The following is a 23,917-nucleotide window of genomic DNA, read 5'->3' on the forward strand; positions in this document are numbered from 1 at the left end:
ATGGCATATCTTTCTCCATCCCTTTACTTTTAATCTATATATGTCTTTATATTTATTGTGAGTTTCTTGTAGACAACATATAGTTGGATTTTTTTTTTTTTTGATACATACTGACAATCTCTGTCTTTTATTTGGGATATTTAGATTTTTGGTGTTTCGTGTGGATTATTTAAAGAGACCGAATCTATGACAGACTGGTACACCTGAAAGAGATCTCATGGATACCATCCATGAGAACTTCCCCAATCTAGCTAGACAGGCCAACATTCAAATTCAGGAAATCCAGAGAACCCCAGAAAGATGCTCTATGAGAAGGTCTTCTCTAAGACACAGAATCATCACATTCTTCAAGGTCAAAGTGAATGAAAAAATGTTAAGGGCAGCCAGAGAGAAAGACCAGGTCACCTAAAAGGAGAAGCCCAACAGACTAACGGCAGACCTCTCAGCAGAAAACCTACAAGTCAGAAGAAATTGGGGGCCAATATTCAACATTCTTAAATAAAATAATTTCCAACCCAAAATTTCATATCCAGCCAAACTAAGCTTTATAAATGAAGGGGAAATAATATCCTTTTCAGACAAGCAAATGCTGAGGGAATTTGTTACCACCATGCCTGCCTTACAAGAGCTCCTGAAGGAAGCACTAAATGTGCAAAGGAAAAATCATTACCAGCCACTATAAAAACACACTGAAATACACAAACCAATGGCACCATGAAGCAACTGCATAAACAAGTATGCAAAATAATCAGTTAGCATCATGATGACAGGATGCAAAATAGTCAGCTAGCATCACAATGGCACATAACAATACTAAACTTAAAAATAAATGGTTAACTGTCCGAAATTAAAAGACACAGAATAGCAAGCTGGATAAGGAACCAAGATCCATTGGTATGCTGTCTTCAAGAGATCCCTCTCACATGCAATGACAGACATAGGCTCAAAATAAAGAGATTGAGGAAAACTTATCAATTAAATGGATAGCAGAAAAAAGCAGAGGTTGCAATCCTAGTTTCTGACAAAATAGACTTTAGACCGACAAAGATAAAAAAAGACAAAGAAGGGCATTACATAATGGTAAAGGGTTCAATTCAACAAGAAGAGCTAACTATCCTAAATATATATATGCACCCAACACAGGAGTACTGAGATTAATAAGGCAAGTTCTTAGAGACCTTCAAATGAGGTTTTGTTCATTTATTTTCCTTCTTTTTTCTCTATTCTTGCCTGCCTGTCTTATTTCAGAAGGACAGTCTTTAAGCTCTGAGATTCTTTTCTCCACTTGGCCTATTCTGCTATTAATCCCTGTGATTGCATTATGAAATTTTTCTCGTGTGTTTCTCAGCTTTATCAGATTGATTACATTATTCCCTGTACTGGATATTTTGTCTGTCAGCTCCTGCAATGTTGTATCATGGTTTTTAGCTTCCATGTATTGGGTTACAATGTGCTACTTTAGCTCAGTGAAATTCATTTCTATCCACATTCTGAATTATAATTCTGTCATTTTAGCCATCTCAGCCTCAGCCCAGCCCAGTTCTGATCCCTTGCTGGAGAGGTGATGCAGTCATTGGAGGAAAGAGGGCACTCTGGCTTTTTGAGTTTTCAGCCTTCATCTGCCATTTCTTTCTCACCTTTGTGGGTTTATATACCTTCAATCTTTGAGGTTGTTTACCTTTAGATTTGTTTTTTCTTTTAACAGTCTGGACACTTTTCTGTAGGGCTGCTGTGGTTTGCTGGGGCTCCACTACAGATCCTAGTCACCTCAGATTTTCCAGTAGTTGGGGGTATCTCCAGCGAAGGCTGTGAAACAGTGAAAATGGCAGCCTGTCCCTTCCTCTGGGAGCTTCATCCCAGGGGGATATGAACGTGTTGCCAGCCTGAATACACTTGTAGGAGGTGGCTGGGGACCCTTGTTGGGAGGTCTCACTCAGTCTGGAGCAACAGGATGGAGATTCACTTAAAGATGCTGTATAGCCATGCTTTTGTAGAGCAACTATGCTGTGATGGAGTACTTCTTCTGCCCTCGGTTGACTTGGGTGCTCCAAAGCTTGGAGGCTGGAATGGCCAAGTCGTGGAAACAGCAAAGATGGCAGCTTGTCCTTCCCTCTGGAAGCTCTGTCCCAGGAAGTTTTCAAAAGAGAACATCAACAGGAGTGGCTGGAGGCCCCAGTTGGGAGATTCTGCCCAGTGAAGAAGAATGGATCTGGGACCCACTTAAAGAAGCAGTCTGGTCACATTTTGGCAGAGCAGCTGTGCTGTGCTGCAGGGTCCTTTCCATCCTGAATCAGTTTGGACTCTCCAAAGTCCACAGGTTGGAACAGCTGAATCACCCCAATAGCAAAGATGGTGGCCTCTCTCTCCTACTGGGAACCCCGTCTGTCCCAATTGTTGCTGGTGGCTGGCTGGAATTCTAAACCAGTGGGTCTAATCCTGTGAGGCACCATGGAAGTGGGACCTGCAGACTGTCACTCCTAGGCCTTCTGGATTCAGACCTCTTTCCAGGGGTATGGATGGAGGTCCAACTCCTGCCTTGCCTGAGTGGCAGTCACTTTGCTGTGGAGAATGGAGCCATAGCACATAAAGCTCCCATGTCTCTGTGCATGCCTAAGCAGCTGCTCTGCTGAGACTCCATGCAGTTCTGTGTGTCAGACCAAAGGTCCTGGTGGAGTGTGTTCACAAGGGAATCATCTGACTTGAAGGTTGCAAAGATCTGTGGGAGAAATGTGGTTTCCCAGAATCACACATTCACTCACTACTTCCCTGGGTGGGGAGAAGTTCCCTTGGCTTTGTGTTACACTCCCACTCCTGGGTGGGCCATTGTCCTGCCCTGCTTTTCTACATTCTCCATGGATTGAGCTGTTTCTGCTGTTTTGTTGATCAGTCCCAGTGTGAGGAGCTAGATGCTTCAGTTGAAGGTGCCGTATTTACTTGCCCATTTTGTTCCTCTCTGTGATGAAAGTCATGCATACTAGCTGCTTCTAGTTGGCCATCTTGACCTGGAATCTCTTTTCTTTTTTGTTTTGATGCTTTTATTTAGCCTCAAAAATGGGATATGGATTTCTTTCTCTGTCTACCAGTTTTCTTCTCTCTCTCTTTTGTTCCTTCAAACCTTCCTTCCCCTCCCTCATGTCTTCCCTTCCTTCTCATTTTTACCTGCCTCAAAAACTGGCATGAAAGGAATTGGGCTCTTCTTTACTTCTTCTTCCTATGTGATAAGTACCAACCAGGTCAGAAGATTGTCATTCTCTCTTCTACCTCCTGTTTTGCTCATGACTCACTTTGGTAGTTAAACCAAGGTGGGCAAGGCAGAATCTGCTTTGTGGACTTAACACTCTCAACAGGCGGGTCACTAAGATTAGACTGGAGCAGGTACTTGAAGGCCATCAACTTGGTCTCATATACCAGCAACATTATTATGTTTAGCTTTGTTACAGAGTTGTGCATTTGAAGGGCATTGCACTATTATTAATAAGCTGATATTTTAGTCCCTATCAGCCTGTGTACATTCTATCAGCCAGAATTCTGGGAGAGGGTGGTTGGCACCCTGACTCTAACATTAACTTCTTTAACAGTAATAACCTTTATTAATTTTTCTGTTCAAGAATTCTCTCCTGTTTAGAAATTCTTACCGAGCTTACTCCATCAAAGCAATCTTAAATTTTAACATACTAAATGTAGCATGTTAATATTTATTTATTTATTTATTTATTTATTTATTTATTTATTTATTTATTTTGAGACAGAGTCTTGCTCTGTCGTCCAGACTGGAGTGCAGTGGCCGGATCTCAGCTCACTGCAAGCTCCGCCTCCCAGGTTTACGCCATTCTCCTGCCTCAGCCTCCTGAGTAGCTGGGACTACAGGCGCCCGCCACCATGCCCGGCTAGTTTTTTGTATTTTTTATTAGAGACGGGGTTTATGAAGACCTGAAAGGTTATTTCAGATCTCTCTGTCACTACACGTGTTTTGACATCATTGTGATTTCCAGTGCTTTTGTGTCTTACCACTACCTATTTATCAGCATCAAATAGTTTCACTTCCCATTTTCTTCAACTTAAGCCCTGATTTTTCTTCTTTTAAACACCCTCATACCTACTCTTCCATGTCTTTTTGCATGTTCCTTATTTGATTAATACAATCATTCACCTTTATGATCCTGTATCTGCTCTGTTGAAGGCTAACTAGCATTAGTCAGTACTTTGTATCAATTTATGTTCCTAGATTTTGTCTTACTAACTTTTTATTTTAACTAGTAAACTTGAATTTTACCATACTATGCTAAGAGTATATAGTTAGATCCTAAACCTAGGAGAGGCACAGTCTGTGTTTTCAATTTCTCAGAGAAGACTTTTTTCTTTCTTTTCTTTTTTCATTTACAGCTGAGACAGAAACAAACTTCTTCATTTTTCCTCAGTAGGACAACATATTCTCCCCCCAACTCTGTCCCCCAAGTTCTTCTTTTACTAGTAATCCAGTCCTTTGAAGTGTCTCAGTAATTAAGATGTGCCACTTCTAATTTTATGCAATTTTTAGTCCTAAGGCTTCAAAATATTTGCATGCCTGGGCAATATAATCTGAACTCTTAGTCTTAACTGACTTTGAGAGTCCCATTTTAGTACTCAAGAGCTATTGCAGAATCAGACTTAGCATTGTTGCTATGGCTTCCATTTCCCTTTTATTCCTATCTTCTGGTATTTTCCTTTTTTTTTTCCTAAGAGGTAAATTTTAAATAAGTTTGTTATATTTTATCTAGCACTAATTTGTTTTGTGTTTATTCAACATTGTTTCCAGTTTTCAACTTATTTTTATTATTTCTTTTTATTTTGATAGATATTTGCTAACCCTAACCTACAGTTGGGGAAACATGACTATCCCAGTACCATGTGTAGAGCTAGGATTTGAACTCAGAAAGCCCACGCACTTTCCCACATACCCCAGGATGATATTTTAGTTTCTCAATTTCACTTTTAGACCTCATTAAATTATCATCCTCTTCTATTAAAATTAAAAAAGAGAGAAAACATAGAAGAAACATCTGCTTCTTATAACAATTCAGCTTTCCAAACTCTCCAAAAATATTGATATGATTCTTGGGAATCATATTTAGATTATTAAACTTTTAAGTGAGTATTTTTGGGGTGAAATATTTTATATCATTTTTCAGAGGCATAAGCTGTCCTCAAAGTATACATTAGTTAGTATTTTCCCAGGTATTTTTAAATAGTATTTTTAAATGAATGTATGTATGTATGTATGTATTTATTTATTTATTAAATTTTATTTTAGGTTTGGGGTACATGTGAAGGTTTGTTACAGAGGTGAGCTCATATCGTGGGGATTGGTTGTACATATTTCATAACCCAGGAATTAAGCTCAGTACCCAATAGTTATCTTTTCTCCCCCCTCCCACACTCCACCCTCAAGTAGACCGCAGTGTCTGTCTTTCCCCCTTTGTGTTCATAAATTCTCAAAGTTTAGCTCCCACTTGCAAGTGAGAACATGCAGTATTTGGATTTCTGTTCTTACGTTATTTCCAGATTTTAGATTTTAATATTTTAAGACTAGGAAGTATGAAATATTTTCTTTAATTTCTTTGTAACTCTTTGTAACTCAGATAGCAAGCCTTCAGTATTGACATTATGGAGAAGGTACTTAGAGTGAAGAAACACAATTAGAAAATAATCTTCCAAATGCCATCCCATACATAGGAGAATGTTTTGCATTTGAGGAAATCTTGCCCCACTGTGAGTCTGCCCTTTGCCTCTGCCAGGCATCCCAGCGGTATCACTGGCCTGGTACCAACTTGTGTGGCTGTGACTGTACCCTGTCCTTTCAAAAATAAGACAGAGGAAGGCATGTAGGAGCAAAAGAGGTTAAAATCATATGTGTACATGAGCATATTTAATGATTAATGATAAAGGACCACACTTTCCCTAGTATCAATCCCATATTTATCTATGACCAGCACTTTTCCCTAGCTAGCTGCTACTGTTGCCTTCAAATCTAGTGAGCATTTAGCAAGTTAACTGGCTCTAAGGGCTGAATATATTGGCCTATATTGCTTGTGACTGTTTCTATAGTTATCCTATATACGTCCATATGAGAAATTAAAAATCAAATGAATTAAATATGAAAGAAAGTGGAAACATATTTGGGTGAGAAGTCCATAACTTAAACAATACTCTATATATGTACTCTTTAATATGTAGAGTGCTAAATAATTTGAAAATACGGATGACATGGATGATCTCCTAAGAATAAAAATCAGCAAAATTGATCAGAGAAATATAATACATAAGTAGGTCAATAACTATAGAAAAAATGAGTAAAATACCAGAGAAAAATGAATCCTACAAAGCGCCTAACCTGATGGAGAGTGTTCATCAGAAGGAAGATTAGAAAAGTGAATAAATTGACTTTAAAATCTCTTCTTATTTGAAAAATTTTCAAACCTATATAAAAGAGGAGTACAATTAACACCAGTGTATCCCACAACTAGATTTACTGCTAAAAATTTCCAAGTTTCCTCTATCTCTCTTTATGGATAGACACCTATTTCTTTTTTGTCAAATCATCTGAAAGTATATTTCAACCATGGTGACACCTCACCTCTAAAAACTTCAGTATGCATCTGGCAAAACCAGGAACATCTTCCAACAAACACGGATCCATCATCCTATCTAAGAAATCAATACTGCTTATGTAATACTACACAGTATGTAGTCCATGCTAAATATCAAATTTCCCCATTTTTCCAAAATGTTTATAAAGATGATTTTTTCCCATTTTCATATAGGATCCAATAAAGGTTCACACACTATAATTGTTATGTCTCTGTAGTATCCTTAGAATGCTCCTCTTTCCCTCAGCAGACTCACTCTGTCCTTTGTGACTTTGAATCCTTTAAATAGGCCAGGTCGGTTGTCCTGAAGGATGTCACATATACTAGATTCTTCTGTTTATTTAGGGTTTAATACAAAAATATCCAGCAAGAACACTTTCAGGCTCATTTGTTTCTGTTTGTATTCTACGTTTTTATTTTGGGCATAATTTCATATTTTGAACATGTAGAACATTTATATGCATCAAAAATCAAAACTGGTGGCACAGCTTGATTAGCCTGGTGGCAGGTGGGCCCAGATGTCAACCCTTCATGGTGGTTCAAGCTACAGACACTGGGTTGGAAGGCCCCAGAGGAGGCAAACCCCCAGCTCTGAAGTCATGGGCTCTGACATTATGAACAGTTAAGTGAGTCAGCACTTCTGTTGAGTCTATGAACAGGGGTTCAGCCATCCAGATAGGCTTTACAAAACTGAACAGCTAATTCAAGGCAAAAGGAGAAAGAGATGAAAATAATGGTGACAGCTCCAGTCACAAGCTACACAGAGGTTGGTTCATGTCCTTTTAGTGAGTCTACCAAGACCATTTCCCTGTATCTCCTCTGAACAGCAATTCCATCTGCCCAGGCCTTCAGAGTCAGATGATTTTATTGAAGACACAGCCAGTATGACTATGTTTCATTCAATGGATACTGTAGGGCCCCAAAGAATCAAGAACAACTTCACTTTGGGAGGCTGAGGTGGGTGAATCACGAGGTCAGGAGTTCAAGACCAGCCTGACCAACATCCTGAAACTCCGTCTCCACTAAAAATACAGAAAAAATTATCCGGACGTGGTGGCACATGCCTGTAATCCCAGCTACTCAGGAGGCTGAGGCAGGAGAATTGCTTGCACCCGGGAGGCAGAGGTTGCAGTGAGCAGAGATGGAGCCACTGGACTCCAGCCTGGGCCACAGAGGGACACTCTGTCTCAAAAAAAAAAAAAAAAAAAAAAAAAAAAACTATTGACATTAGCAAGCATTTAAGCATTTTGAAGGACGAAGGAAAAGTTTTAAAAGTTTTCAATGAAAACGTTTATTACACTGCAGGCGACACCAGTCCTTTCAGATTGCTTAATAGGAATAATAAAGTGTAATTGATTCAGAAAAAGGAGTCCCCCAAAGAAAATGAATGAGAAAAGGAAAGGATGTTCCACTGCCAGGGGAAAGCTTCTGTTTAACCTAGACGTTAACGCTACCTATCATAAAGTGTGTGTCTAGCATCTTGTTTTTGAGAGTACTACAATGACTCAAGCTTATTTCCAATGTGCCTTTTCAGTGTGTGAAACTTTGTCACAGGGGACAATAATCTATACACATGTAAATTGGTCATAACTATGGTGGTCTTTGTTATCTGTGGGGATTCAGGGAAATGTCATGTTACTTCCCCCTTCTTCGTTGCATCACAATCATGTTGCCTTGTGTCAGTTAGATGCTATCCTCTACAGATATTATCAATAAAAATATTAAAGATTTTATTTAACAAATCAAAACTATAGGATGTGATATAATCAGGGAAGTCTTGTTCTCACACATACCCCATCTACTCCATTCCTACTTATTTCTTATAAGCAACTTCTGTCATCAGTTTCTAGTTTATCTTTCCTGTATTTTCTTTTGTAAAAATAGGAAAAACATATTTAATTTCTTATTTTTTATTTCTCACAACAGATTTGACAATACATACACTCTTTTCCATATTGTTTTTCTTAAAATAAATTTTCTTTTAAAATAACGTTAGGCTTTCAGAAGAGTTGCAAAGATATTAGAGTTCTCATATGCCCCTCACATGGTTTCTCCTGAAGTTGAAATTATGTTTTCCTATCTAATATTTGTCAAACCAAAAAGAAAAAATCAATATTTACGAACGACTATTCACTGGATTTTACAAGTTTTTCCACTAATATTCTTTTTCTGTTCCAGAATCCCATGAAGATCTCACATGGATGGAATGGATTTTGTCACATGTCTCTTTAGTCTTCCCTGGTTTATTAAAGTTTGTCAGTTTGTAATTTATTCATGACCTTGCCATGAGATGTATTGGTTGGGTATTTTGTAGAATACCCACCAAGTTGGGTGATGTTTTTCTCATGAAGAGGTTGGGATTATGGGTTTTTGGGAAGAATATAACAGAGATAAAGTACCTTTCTCATCAGGCCATATGGGGGACATGCCATCAACATGACTTACGACTAGTGATGTTAACTCTGCTCAGTTGGTTAAGGTAGTACTTGCTAGAGTTTCCAACTAAAAAATTATTGTTTTTCTTTTTCCATATTCTATTCCTTAGGAATGAGTGAGTCACTACATCTGGTTCATGCTAAAAGGGGGGTGGAGGGTTAAGCTCCACTCCTGAAGGGGGTGTAACACCTTGCTTTTCCACTTTTCAGTATATCTTGCAAACCACTCTATATCATATTCTTTGTCCTCTTTACTTTTTATGTCTGTTAGAGTAGTTGCTTGTTTGGATATACCATATCCATGCCCCGGGGATGAACATTTAGGCTTTTCCCAATAGTATTAAATTATAATATTAGTTATAAATATTAAATTGTAATAGATGCCTTTTATCAAATTAAATAAGTTCTCTTCTCTTCTTGGCATGCTGAGAATTCTTAACGGAGTGGTGTTGAACTTTATCCAATGCTTTTCTGTATCTACTGAGATATTATTTACTTTTTTTTATAATATAAAATTTATTTGGTAAACATCTTTAGGTTTTCATTTTTGTCCATACATACAATACATATGTAGAAGTATTTTAAAACAAATCCCAGTCCTTTCATAATATGAATTTTTTCATGCATGAGTTTTTAACTCTTGGCTGGCTAAATATTATTTAATTAGTTGGATGTATGGCTGACACATAATTAAATCTTTGCCTTTCTTTTTTTTTTAGTCATATATTATTTATTTATTTATTTATTTTTTATTTTATTTTATTTTATTATTTTTTTAATTTTTTTAATTATACTTTAAGTTCTAGGGTACATGTGCATAACGTGCAGGTTTGTTACATATGTATACTTGTGCCATGTTGGTGTGCTGCACCCATCAACTCGTCAGCACCCATCAATTCATCATTTATATTAGGTATAACTCCCAATGCAATCCCTCCCCCCTCCCCCCTCCCCATGATAGGCCCCAGTGTGTGATGTTCCCCTTCCCGAGTCCACTGGGAATATACCCAAAGGATTATAAATCATGCTGCTATAAAGACACATGCACACGTATGTTTATTGCGGCACTATTCACAATAGCAAAGACTTGGAATCAACCCAAATGTCCATCTGTGACAGACTGGATTAAGAAAATGTGGCACATATACACCATGGAATACTATGCAGCCATAAAAAAGGATGAATTTGCGTCCTTTGTAGGGACATGGATGGAGCTGGAAACCATCATTCTTAGCAAACTATCACAAGAACAGAAAACCAAACACTGCATGTTCTCACTCATAGGTGGGAACTGAACAATGAGATATTATTTACTTAATCCCTTTTTTGTTAATATAATGAATGACATTGATTCATTCAACTTTGCATTCCTGATACAAACTGTATTTATAATGTATTAAACTGTATTCATAATGTATTAATCTTTTTATGGATTATTGAATTGAATTTGTTAAAAATTTGTCAAGAATTTTTACATCTTCATGAGGGATATTAGTCTTTAATTTTTGGTTTTTATAAATCAACAATTCTTCATTAAGTTCTTACACTTACCAGGTCTCATCAGAGAATGTTGTATGTTCTCTCTTAATTATAAGGAGTGATGACCTGGCAGAAGTACAATCAATTCTGTCTCTTGGCTGGTGGATAATTTCAGTTCTCGTGTCTCTTAACTCTTGATAATAGCAATGATTCCTTCCACCAAAAGGAATCATTCAAAGCTTTTCCTTCGGTGAATCAGTTTGGGCATATGTGTTAAGGAGAAATCGCAATACAACCCAAGCAGCTTAATTATAAATTCTTTCATTGTGATGCTTCACTTACCCTTTATTGAGAGAATCAGGAAAATATCCTTATTCTTTGTAATCAAAATTCTGAGCATTTATTGAAGCACCCTCCCTTTTACTTCCTTCTGTCAGACAGTAGAAAGGGCTTTGCAAGAAGCTTGATTAATATCTGGGTGTCTTGTTTAGTGAACACATTAATTAGAATTTCCCTACATAGGTCTTGAATGAGAATAAAGCTAAGAATTCAGAAGTTTCCCAGCTGATGTCCTGGGTGTTTTAAATTGCCTTCTAGTCCATAGGAACAGAACACTGATTTTTAATTCTGCTCAGTTAACAAGAGCCAGTGTGAGTTCGCACTTTCCTTGTGGGTTTACTTTAGGGTCAGGATGGAAAATCTAAACTTAGGCAATAGAAAATAATATGTGCAGAAGGGATTTAACCACCTTGTTTTGGACATAGAAACATTCCCTACCATTATCCTTCTCCTTAACCCTGGTTCACTCATGGTTAACTTTGAGTTGAATGATAAAAATATACATAAAATACAAAGGGATATGAGATAAATAATATTAAAATAATCTTCTGTAAGAAAAAGAGGTAAGAACAGTCATAATCTACAATGGCATTTAAGAATAAAAAATAATGTTTTATCCAGATTACAGTGCATTATTATTTAATTGAGGTCCAAACTGTCCTAATACAGACAGCAGATATATTTATTTTGACTTGCATTGTGTTTTAAAAAAATGTTTAGTTGATGTTAGCATTTACATATCATAAGATTTTTTAAATAAAATTCCAGAATTCTAGTTCTCTTGGAAAATTTGTCTGATCTAGGCCTATGCTATTCTGAAAATGGTAAGCTGAGTGGTGCCACAACCCTCAGATGGGTAAGTCTTGTTTGTCCATTTTATAACAGTCCACACTTGGGCAATCTTACTCATGTGAATCAACTTTCTGGCCTGAGTAGACACTTCAATTTAAAATCCCTTACAAAATTAGTGATAGCTTTCTTTATTGAATTTTTATGAGCATACTAAAAAAAACTAATTTCAGATCAACACAAATATTGGATGATTCTCTGAAAAGATAAAGCATTTCCCTGTAGCGACATCTACAACTTATTAAAGGCCTTTCTAGAAAGGACAAGATGAAAACTTGAGGGCTCAAAGATGGAGTTAGTTTGTCTTCTAATTTATAAATTTCCCTTCCTTCCTTCCTTCCTCCCTCCCTCCCTCCCTCCCTCCCTCCCTCCCTCCCTCCCTCCCTCCCTTCCTTCCTTCCTTCCTCCCTCCCTCCCTCCCTCCCTCCCTCCCTCCCTCCCTCCCTCCCTCCTTCCCTCCCTTTCTCCCTCTCTTTCTTTTTTCTTGCTCTGTCGCCCAGGCTGCAGTGCAGTGGTGCGATCTCAGCTCACTGCAACCTCCACCTCCCGGGTTCAAGCCATTCTCCTGCTTCAGCCTCACGAGTAGCTGGGATTACAGGTCCCACCACCGTGCTCGGCTAATTTTTTGTGTTTTTAGTGGAGATGAGGTATCATCATATTGGCCAGGCTGGTCTCAAACTCCTGGCCTCAGGTGATTCACCCACCTCGGTCTCCCAAAGTGCTGGGATTACAGGCGTGAGCCATTGCACCCGGCCCTAATTTATAAATTGATAATTGCTTATTTCTAAAATAGTATTAATTTCTGTTAAAGATCAGATTTGGTAATTAGATGGTAAATAGAACCAGGAGGTATTAGGGGAAGATGGAAACCCATTGTAGATCAACGCATACATTTATTAACTTGATTTGTATACTTAAACTAGATTGCTGAATTCTGGCTAGAAATGTTTACTCCCTGAGCATGATTATAACACAAAACGAAGTTAAGAATACATGGGCTAGGCCAGGCATGGTGGCTCACACCTGTAATCACAGCAATTTGGGAGGCCAAGGTGGGAGGATCACCTGAGGTCAGGAGTTCAAGACCAGCCTGGTCAACATGGTGAAACCCTGTCTCTACTAAAAATACAAAAAAAAAAAAAAAAAAAAAAAAAAAAAATTGCCTGGCATGGTGGCAGGTGCCTGTAATCCCAGCTACTCAGGAGGCTGAGGCAGGAGAATCGCTTGAGCCTGGGAGGCGGAGGTTGCAGTGAGCCAAGATCATGCCACTGCACTCCAGCCTGGCTGGTGGAGCAAGACTCTGTCTCAAAGAAAGAAAAACAAAAAAGAATTTATGAGCTAACCTTCATATATTATCCTTTCATAATATTTAGTTGACTTACATAATTAACTCCCTCACAATAATTAAGTAGCTAATTGTGGAGCAAGAATATAAGCAATCATTCTGGTGGTCCATTTTTGAGGTCTAACAATGCCAACTAAATCTTATATTTGTTATATTACATGCCAAATGGATATTTTATTGGTGAAATTAGCACCACAGGGAAGCCACCAGAATGTATCTACTAACAATCTTGTCCAAATATCTTTAACATATACATAGAAATACTGAAAAATCACGTGCACCAGTTATCAAAATTACATGAATGCTTTATCTGATTTAACTGCAATGAAATGGTAGAGTTTTATTCACTTAGATAAACAATGAAATTAATTGGAGCTTCACAAAAGTTTCATGTGCAATGAGAGTATAGGGAGCTCAGCGAGTTTATATAGATCAAAAGAAAACTGTCTGATAAAAACAGGTAATTTTTGCAATAGATTTGAATCCTAGGAAGCAAGCTTTCTCTGTTGGACATTTGTGGCCTTTAAGGCCATTTTGTTTAATCTCTTTACTACACTTGTAAACTCAACCAAAAAAAAAAAAAAAAAAAAATCCCTGTGTGATGAAATTTACTTTTTATTATTTGCTTTTGAGAACCAGGACTAAATTCCCAGGGCAGGCAGTTAATGTTGGTTAATAAGATCTATGTTGAATGGCTTTTGTAGGTTTTCACCTCCTTGTGTGCCACTTAAGTAAGAAAAAAACAAAGAGTTTTCCCACGATTTTAGACCTTTTTGTAAGACATGCTGAATAATGATTAGAGCTCCATGTCTAACTATGGTAGTCAACTAGACTTCCTGCTGAGGAGTAGATTTTTATCATTTTACCAAACCCTCAGAATTTACCTAGGAGACTTGTGATGGTCTGAGTATCAAGTCTGTTCAATTGCTCCTTTCCACAGCTGAAACTTGGAGTTTGGGAGAATCTCTGGTGTTGGGGTAAATTTGGATGTGTTTTATTATGTGTAGTAATTCCAACGTGTAAGTGAATGATAGGATGTATTTGGAGTAAAATGGAGGAGAAATTTTGGATGCTGAGAGTTGATTATTTTGTCTCCCCATGGGCGCTGGTAAATTTAGACTTTCATGTTTACTGTGCTAATGTAAATTTGGTGATAAAACATATATGTGATATAAATTTTCAAATATTGATACACAGACCCCATCAATTGTTCTTATTTCAGTTATTTTTATTTTTACTTTAATTTCGAATATAGTGGCAGTACTCGTCCATTGTTAAAGTAAATCTGACAGAAAATATGTGTTTAGAAGGATCTTTCTATGGCCTGAATTTCTTCTCGATTCTTTCCCTATCCTTTGGGGAGAATTCCCTGTCATGCCAGTCTTCTCTTTCTCTGGATGTTTATAACATTCTGCCAAATATGCTAACATTTGGATAAATACATTGTTTTTAAATTATTCACTCATGGATTTGGCTTTTCTAGACACTTTGTGAGATCCCCAAGGACAAGACTGTATCTCCCTCTTTTTAAAAAATTTATTATATTTTAAGTTCTGGGATACATGTGTAGAATGTGCAGGTTTGTTACATAGGTATACGTGTGCCATGGTGGTTTGCTGCACCCATCAACCCGTCATCTACATTAGGTATTTCTCCTAATGCTATCTCTCCCCAGCCCCTCAGCCCCTGACAGGCCCTGGTGTGTGATGTTCCCCTTCCTGTGTCCATATGTTCTCATTGTTTAGCTCCCACTTATGAGTGAGAACATGTGATGTTTGGTTTTCTGTTCTTGTGTTAGTTTGCCGAGAATGATGGTTTCTAGCTTCATCCATGTCCCTGCGAAGGACATGAACTCATCCTTTTTTATGGCTGCATAGTATTCCACCGTGTATATGTGTCACATTTTCTTTGTCTAGTCTATCGTTCATGGGCATTTGGGTTGGTTCCAAGTCTTTGCTATTATGAACAGTCTCCGTCTTTTTTTATTCCTGCTATTCTGACCCAATAGATATTTGATCATATAGGATCAATGAATACTTTGTTTTCATAGTTATGTATAAAAATATCTATGTTTCATTTTAGAGGTAACCTCTCTCTTTTTCTAACTTAATATTGTATTACATACAGAATATTTCTCACTGTATGTGATCACAATGATCATAAGCAGCTTTGTTGAAAAGAATCATGTAATGCAATAGACTTTTTGTATTTCACACATGTAAAACTGTAGGTAGATCTGTGTATAAAATTGAGGTGTGCAACATTCATTCTCAAATCAATACTTTTTTTTATTAACTCTATCTCAAGAAAAGTTATTTGTTTCATCAATTTCTGGCCATTTGGTTTTCTCTTACCCAAGGACATTGTTTGTCATTCTATTCCTATGGCTTGCTTTGTTTTCCCCTGCCATCTCTGCTTAAACTTCCAAGAGCCACAGGACACTGTTTTCCTTCAGAACTCCCACAGTAAGGGTCACTTTAATGCTTAACAGGTTTTAGCTTACAAACTCAGTGTGTGGGAGCCAATGCTTTCCTCTATTTTCTTAAAAATCAAACTAGTTCTAACATGGAGATTCTCTTCCTACAAGACTGTTTGGAAATTTAATCTGAATAATAAGACCCTCCCTAAAAGGGTTATGACAGTCACTCATAGAACTGAGATATAGGGAAGAGCAATCATTGTCTCGCACTGGTAACTTTAGGGATTCTCCTTTAAATATGCAAGCTCTTCAACTACTTTGCTACTCTTGAAGCACAGGGATTCTATGAGCCTTGAAACTTCAATGGCAAGGACCTTATCTTCAGATATGTTTTACACATATCTGAATGATTACTGTTATTATAGAAGTTAAAAACACCTCCTCCTACCTGTCTTAGGGATTGTCCTTGACTTCAGAAGCTTTCTCCCTCTAAGCTCACACTCCTGGACACTTGCCATTATCTTTCATGTCTTTTACTCCATTACAAAAGTCAAAATTCCTGAGGCAAGAACACACAAAACTGGTTGCCTATCTGAAAGGTAAGAAAGAGGAGGCTCTACAAGGAGAAAGAGGTACATTAACTTTCCCAGAGCCTCACTGCTTTTTGCCCCTTGAGATTTAACAGAATTTTGATCATAGAGACACAACTGATATGCCTCATAAAGCAGACACCATTTTCTCTTTCTTTCATTTCTTTCTTTTTTCAAATCTAACTTTAAGTTCTGGGATACATGTGTGGAACGTGCAGGTTTGTTACATAGGTATAGATGGCAAGCACCATTTTCCAAGAGCTTGAAATTCAGGGAGGTGTGGAAGAAGACTACTCAAAGTGGCAGCAGGTTTGAATGCCCACAGAAGCAGCTGTTTTTCTTCCAAACCCAGGGACAACAGAACTGTGGTGTAGTCTTGCTCTCTTGTCGTGGGACCCAGATGTGGCATGTACCTCCAGACCTCAAACAGAAGTTCCTCTTCTAAGGTTAAATTTATACACTTTCTTAAACATGAACAAAATTTAAAAAAATTGTTTCAGCTCTGTCCACCTCCAACAGGTAGGCAAAATAATTACTGTGCTAGATCACAAAGTAAAAATGAATGCAACTTGGTTTTTTTTCTTCCCTTTCCCTTTCTTTTCTTAACCTTCTTTCCCCTATTCCAAATATTCTGTGATATTTATGAAAAATTAGAGTATATTAAAAAGCTGGATGATTTACTAAACACTTGCAGTGGTCCTATAGTTAGATTTTGAATGAAGGAGAAAGCCTTAATGCAAAATTTACATCATCACCAAATATCAGAGTCTTTGAGATCCTGTTAGCTCATATGACTGACTTTAGTTAAAACTGTAAACATGGCTCAATATTTTTGAGAAAATGATTATAGTATTGCCTATATATTATCATAAGGTAAGAGATGATGGGTGGAAATTGTGGGGGATATCTGGTACAGAAAAAAATAGAATTTACTAAAAAATTTGCAACTACATTACAATTTATTTAATACCCACATTTAATCATCACTTCAAATTATTTAAATCTTATTTTCATGTGAAAAAGGTTGAGCTCTTCCACATTTTCTTTTTCATGAATGTTTAATAAAAAAATTAACTTGGACTCCATTACACTTGTTCAAAACGCTTTTAAAAGATTTTTTTAAAGGCCTCTTTTAACATTAACACTTCAGTATACTGTAGTTGACACTTTCAAAAGAATTAAACTGCTAGAAAAATGGTACTCCCTTTGGGATATTTATCAAGCCATGCAATATTTTAAAATGCGGTAAAATACTTCTTGTTTCAGTGAATGAGAATGGTCTTCTTATATAATGCAGGGATGAAAGAAGATACTTAGAAAAATCAGGGAAGCGTGAAGAAGACACTTGGAAAAATTGGGGAAGATTTTCATCATAAGGTGCAAGCAAGGGCAAGAGTATAATATGTGTGTATGTGATACATAAGATTTACTTCTAAACAATTTAAGAGGATAAGGGATAAAATCACCATTCAGTTTCTAAGTGAACACAATATAAATAATATTGATGATGACCAAAGGAAAATACAAAATAAGAAATTAAAAGTCATGAGAAGATAAAGAAACTGGATCAAAATGAGAGGTCAACAAAGGGAGCAATGAGAAAACTAAATAGAAAAAATAATAATAAATATAATCTCAAACTACAGATGCAGAGAGACAAAGTATAGGAGGAGAGGATGTTTTTTGTAGAAGGGGGTCCATGGACCTGTGAAGTGACCATCTGGCCCTAGAGTGCCCCACCTTCCTTCTGGAGGCCCTTCTTAGTGCCGCCTTAGCTGGTATCTTGTTTTGTAGAGCACAGCAGAGAAGTCAGCATCTTCAACAGAGCCCCGATTCATTTCTGTATTCTCTCACTATCTCCTGAACTCCTTTTTGGAGTTCCCACTCTTATTTTCATCCTTTTTGTAATGTAATATGATTTGCTCACTTCAAAAATTAAATCTGTGCATTAGACCTGTAACACTGTTGAGTTAAAATCAGAGAATTCAAAAACTTTGATGGCAACGATACCTTGAATAATAAAAGTAAACACATATATAGATCTTATGGTATTTTAAGCACTTAATATATATTAATTCATCTAATCCTTTCAAAAACTCTGAGATATGTCTTATCATCATCACCATTTTATAGATGAAACAAACACACAAATAGGAAACACAAGCTATGAAATGGAGGAGGATGTGAAACTAGGCAGTTTAGCCTTCAGTATCCATGTGCTTAATCTTTCTGCTATACTTCCCATTGTTTTGGAAATGGAACTGAAGAGTAGATCATATAATGGCACCTGACAAAGTCTTATTTTATCATAAAAAATGCAGCCAGTGCTAAAGCTACCTACGTACCTTTAGTACTTCTTATATCTCTAGGGTGAGTAATGGCATAGTCTACCATCTCATCTCATTTGCATAATACTTTGTTTCTCTCCCTATTTTGTCCTCTCTCAGCAATTTTACTCTCAACTCCTGTGTTTGTTTCCTGGTGTTTTTGTAACCTATTACCACAAACTTGGTGTCTTACCACAACAGAAATTAATTCCTTTTTCACAGTTTTGGAGGCGAGATTTTTGAAATCCAAGTGTTAGGGATTTTTTTTTTTTTCTCTAAAGGCACCGCAGAAGAGTCTGTTCCATGCCTCTTTCCTGACTTCTGGTGGCAACAGGCAATCCTTGGCATTCTTTGACGTGTAGCTGCACCATTCCAACCTCTTTCTACCTCTTTCTTCACGTGGACTTCTTCTTTGTGTGTCTGTCTCTTACATCTCTCTCTTCTTTTTAAGGAAACCAGGCATTGGGTTGAGAGCCCACCCTAATTCCAGGATGATCTCATTTGGGAATCTTTAATCTAATTACATCTGCAAAGACATCTATTTACAAGTAAGGTCACATTTAGTGCCAGTGTTAGGACTTGGCATATTTTTTTGGAGACCACTATTCAACCAGCTATACCTTCTCCACATTTCCTCTATCATCTAATTCTACTTTTAGTCCTTTACTGTTAAATGGATTGACTGTACTTTAATTAGAAATTGAATATGTTAATAAATCCTACATATTTATTCATTGTGCAGATTCCTGAGTCTGAGTCTACTGACAAATATACCACATCCTCAGAGTAACTTGGAGTCTCTTAAAATTGTCTTGCTGGCCTGTAGTGGAGATTGTCCCCGTAAGCATGTTCCTTAAGACGGATGCCTGGGTCAGAATACATAATACAGTAGGTATTGTACAAGTCTAGTAATATTGGTATTGGTGACATTTTAAGAGAAAAAGGAATTTTGGTTTATCCTAAGATTTTTCATCAAAGGGGTTTAAGCTGACCTCTATTCAACTTCTTAACATAAGAATTTTATGGAAAATTATATTGTAATATTTACATTTTATCTAAAATATTTATAAAACATAACTTTCATACATTTATTATTTTCTGATATGATATCATAATCATAAACATAATTTTTATGCTTCAGTGTGTGGAATGAATGCTTCCAGTCAGACTAGAAACTTTAAATCATTAATTACCTCCCCAGGGCTTTGCTTCCTGTTCTAATGCCTTCAGTTTACTTATTACAATTTTAGCATAAAAATTATTTTTCCTAAACCAGATTCTGTTTTTATTTTTCTGAGTCAATGTCTGACAGGTAAGATATTGGAAATTTTCTTTATGTGCTGACAGTAACCTCAAAATAATTTGGTAAGATATTGGATAACTATTATTTTTCTTATTTATAAGAGCATAACAACATAAATTATTTCATTGTAAGATGCAGCTTATTTTTTGTACCACGATGATTCTGATTTTAGAGATGTTAAATTGAAAAAAGTGCCTCTTAGAATCAATTATCCTTAATTTCTAAATCTATGCATTAAAAATCCTTGAACCCATGCATTAAAAAAAAAAAAAACAACTTGTTTGTTATCTTTTATTACAGTGTGTTTGCCCTTGTTGCCTTGTTTGTTTTTGTTTTGTTTAATTAGTTTCTTTCCTTTATCCAGTTCCTTTTTATAAGCAGGAGGATTCTGAGAAGCACTGCCCCTCCCACGTGTCACACTCTGGGGAGAGACCACTGGAATACCTTCTGGATCAGGTATCTTTGGTGATCATTCCACCTAGTTAAGATGAAGCTGGTGATACCTTTCGGCTTGTTTCAGGTAATGTAACCAGGTTTTCCAGTGACTTGTGAATTAACAGGCTAAAAGCAAGTTTTCAGTTTCTGGAGAAGGGGTTCCCAATCTCATTTGAGAGTGTTGGAGGAAAAATCCCTTCAGAAAATAAAGCATGACAGTAAGATTTTAGTGTGCAGGAAGTAAATTCAGTTCCTTTGGAGATCAGCATGCCTCTATTCAATCCTCTCCTTAATCCCTTATGAACCAGATCTAGCAGGGGGTTGGACCAGGAAATTGAGTGTAGGGTTATAGGTGATAAGATGAGGAGAGGCACTCCCCCTCAGGAGTTAAGATTCAGGAAATTTGGTTTGCACTTTAGCCAGTACAAGGTATTTCACCAGGATGGAGAATATGTGCTGTCTTGCACAGAAATCCATGCCAGCAGTAAGTGATGTGGAAGGATTTAGTGAAATTTTGCCAATAACCCCAGGCTTACTGCTTAATGAACAGAACATTCTCCTGGGACTTTAAGAGGTCCTATGAAATAAGGGACATGAATGATGTACTTTCTTTTCTGTTAGGCTTAAGAAATTCTGTTCTGAGTGCAAATAGAGAGAATGATTTCCATCTTTCCTATTAGATAGCAGATATCTTTACATCTTGGATACATTTAGAAAGAATAAAAATGTGAATGATTGAAACCTAGTCAGTCAATTGATTTATTAGAATTCCTGGAAGAAGACTGAGTAAACACAATCTCATTCTCTTTCTTTTTCTCTCTGTCAATTCTCCTTCTTGGGTTCCTTTACTATGGGATATAAATGAAACAGTGCGATGTAAAACTAGTATAATGATGGTCAAGAGTAGGTCCCCAATAAATCTTGGTTATTACTGTTATTGGAGAGAATGATGAAATTTGAAGCTGGGGGGAAAAAGAATAGTACAAACTGGAAATGAATTGGAATGAGTGGTGCTTCAGGTTGCCCTCAATTTGGTATCGGTACCTCAGTAAATCAGAGTTGCTATGACCTGGGCTTTAATGTAAGGGTAGCAGAATGATTTAGAAAAAACAGCATTAGATTAAAAGCCAGAGACATATTATAGTCCTAGTTCTTTCGTTTACTAGAGATTTGACCTTGAAAAGCTTAATTTGTTTAAATCCCGTTTCCTCATCTGAAAAATGAAGACTGATGATATCTTTCTTAACTCCATTTTGTGATGATCCAATGGAATAAAGTGCTGTCAAAATGTGAGGTTTTTTTTATCCAAAAATTCAGTGAATTTACATTTTATAAGTTAGTATATGCCATCTCTATGTCTTAAATCCCCACAGCCTCGGGCCAAGAAGGTGTCCTCTTTTCATTGACAGAATCCCAGTAACTATTAGTTGTAACTACAACTATTAGTTACAAGGAATGGTTATTACAATACTACAAAGATTGTTGTTGTTATATTTAATTTAAACCACTTATAACAAAAGTAATAAGTAGTTTACAATCACAGTCACAAAACAACCACACCACCACAACAATCAAACCTAGAACAACTAAGGGGACAAGATGTACAGGGACTAGGGGTGTGGAAGAGCAATTTTGAAGAGGGGGTCAGGGAAATTCGCATGGCAAGTTGACAAGTTGAAACCTGAATGAGATTTGAAAGAGTTAATGGAGAAAGATGTGCATCTGTATGGGGAAAGAACATTCCACAGGGAGAGAGCAGCTAAATCCAGTGGCTCAAGGTGGCAACATACCTGATGTGTTGTAGGAGCAGCATAGCAATCAGAGACGTTACTCAGTGGGGGATGCTCACCCTTGACTTCTGCATGTTTGATGATCCCTTGGATTTGCCTAATCCATCCTGTTACATATCAATATATATACTTATATTTTACATGGAAAATACATTATTTTAAAATATACTATTTAAGCATATATACTACATAACTATACATAAAATATAAGTACATGCACACAATGTATATGTGTGTTGTGTGTATATATTACATATGTATATTATATACATGCACCTGTAGTATATATGCATATATATAATATATAATATTTTGATTGTACTATGTATAGCCCCTATCAATCTTTTCCAATTAATTGTTTTAAAAATATATAAATACGTTGTTGAGGATACCCCACATGCATTGTTATCTGGGCTGAATAGTTTCCAAATAATAATTTGAGTCAGAGTAAATTGACAGAGTAAATTGACAAGATAATTGTTCCCACATATTGTTGTCTTAGCAAAAGTTTGGGGAGTATGCTACATAATATACTTACAATGAGGCATTTTGTAATAAATGTAAAATAATAACAAAGTATTACACTTGTATAAGTAGGATTTTTTTCTTGCTATCTGGAGGAAATATTCTATCAAATATTAGACTTTTGCTCCTGGAAAAAATATATGCATAGATTTGTGAATATAGATAGATATCCTTATATAAGTATTAATCTACCTATCTTTCTAGCTATATAATTATATACAAATACATATAAATGTGTTTATAAATGAAGTAAATAAAAGTTAGTTTCTTATTCCATGTCTTTTTGTTCAGCTGATTTATCCTTCTATTTTCATACAATTATATCCTATTATATTTTAATTTATTGGTTCTTGTCTAGATATGACTTTATCCTCTAATGAAGTGTCTCTAGAATTCTTCTACTCCCCAAACCCTGGGCTGTCTTTCCAGAAGACACTGAACTTTAGAATGAGAAAATTCTTTTTCCTCATTTGATACCATTCTAAACACACTTTATGAAACTTACTTACCTTTTTATTATAGTGAAAATGATGCTCAGTAAACTACCAGTTTTCAGGGTATTCTTTCCTCTCTCATCGTCAAATGGTAAACTTCTATTTTTTTTTCAGCTACAGCAATGATATGAATTTTTAACAGCATATGTTTGAGTACTTTCTCCTATAATAGAAAGGATAAAAAACATTGAAAAACCTCTAATTTTTTTTTTCATATGAAGGTAGCCTTTTTATCGGAATATAGAGGCAATTAAATCTTCTAAAAGATATGATAGAAAAAAAAAAAACCTAGGTCTAAGAACCTAAGAGAATAATATTGTCCTCCACGAATATTGACATCTAAGTATGCATTCCTAAGAAAGCTTTTAAAGCTCACTTTCCAGATATGTTTGAAATAACATTGAGAAGATAAAAACAAACTCTGAACTGGGAATGTTTATTCCAAATTGCTGAATGACAAATTTGAATAAAAAAATAAAACTTTATCACATTTTGTCTAGGATTACATGGAGACCTTAATTAATGAACTATGAGTTCCCAGGGGGATAAGAACTGTTTTCTTAATGTATAGTGTTCCTGCAGAATCAAACCAAAGTTTTCAAATAACCTATCCTGTATGCATTGGCTATGTTTATTTTAGGCTTAAATTATTTGAATATGATAGCTGTTGATTTCTAATCTGAGAAAAGGACATGTATTTACAGTTAATCCCTTTCTAGAAGGAATATGTCTATTGTATAACTATAGTTTGAATTTCTATCTATTACAATGAAAATTTGCCATTAGGGATAAGACATTCTTTAATATTTCTCTGTTCATCAAAATATGTTTAAATCTACCCTGAAAGCAAGAAGTTGTTTGGCTACTCTGGAAGCATGATAATCAAAGCAACTGGTATAGAAGCCCTTTCAACTCCCAACTGTGTTAAAATGAAAGCAAATAATGTCAACTACTCTATTAA

The 23,917-nt window shown here is 36.3% G+C and overlaps 1 long non-coding RNA gene and 1 pseudogene across 1 annotated transcript; both read left to right on the forward strand.

The window, feature by feature from the left end:
* The first annotated feature begins 6,243 nt into the window (after positions 1-6,243).
* Positions 6,244-8,017, forward strand: LOC104654114 (annotated as a pseudogene).
* Positions 8,018-17,345: 9,328 nt separating this feature from the next.
* LOC104654110 lies at positions 17,346-21,440 on the forward strand. The gene is made up of 3 exons (XR_004053079.1): positions 17,346-17,490; positions 19,152-19,297; positions 20,077-21,440. It is a non-coding gene; the product is annotated as an uncharacterized LOC104654110 (long non-coding RNA).
* Positions 21,441-23,917: the final 2,477 nt, after the last annotated feature.

The sequence above is a fragment of the Rhinopithecus roxellana genome, chromosome 14 (assembly GCF_007565055.1).
Source record: "Rhinopithecus roxellana isolate Shanxi Qingling chromosome 14, ASM756505v1, whole genome shotgun sequence".
NCBI lineage: Eukaryota > Metazoa > Chordata > Mammalia > Primates > Cercopithecidae > Rhinopithecus > Rhinopithecus roxellana.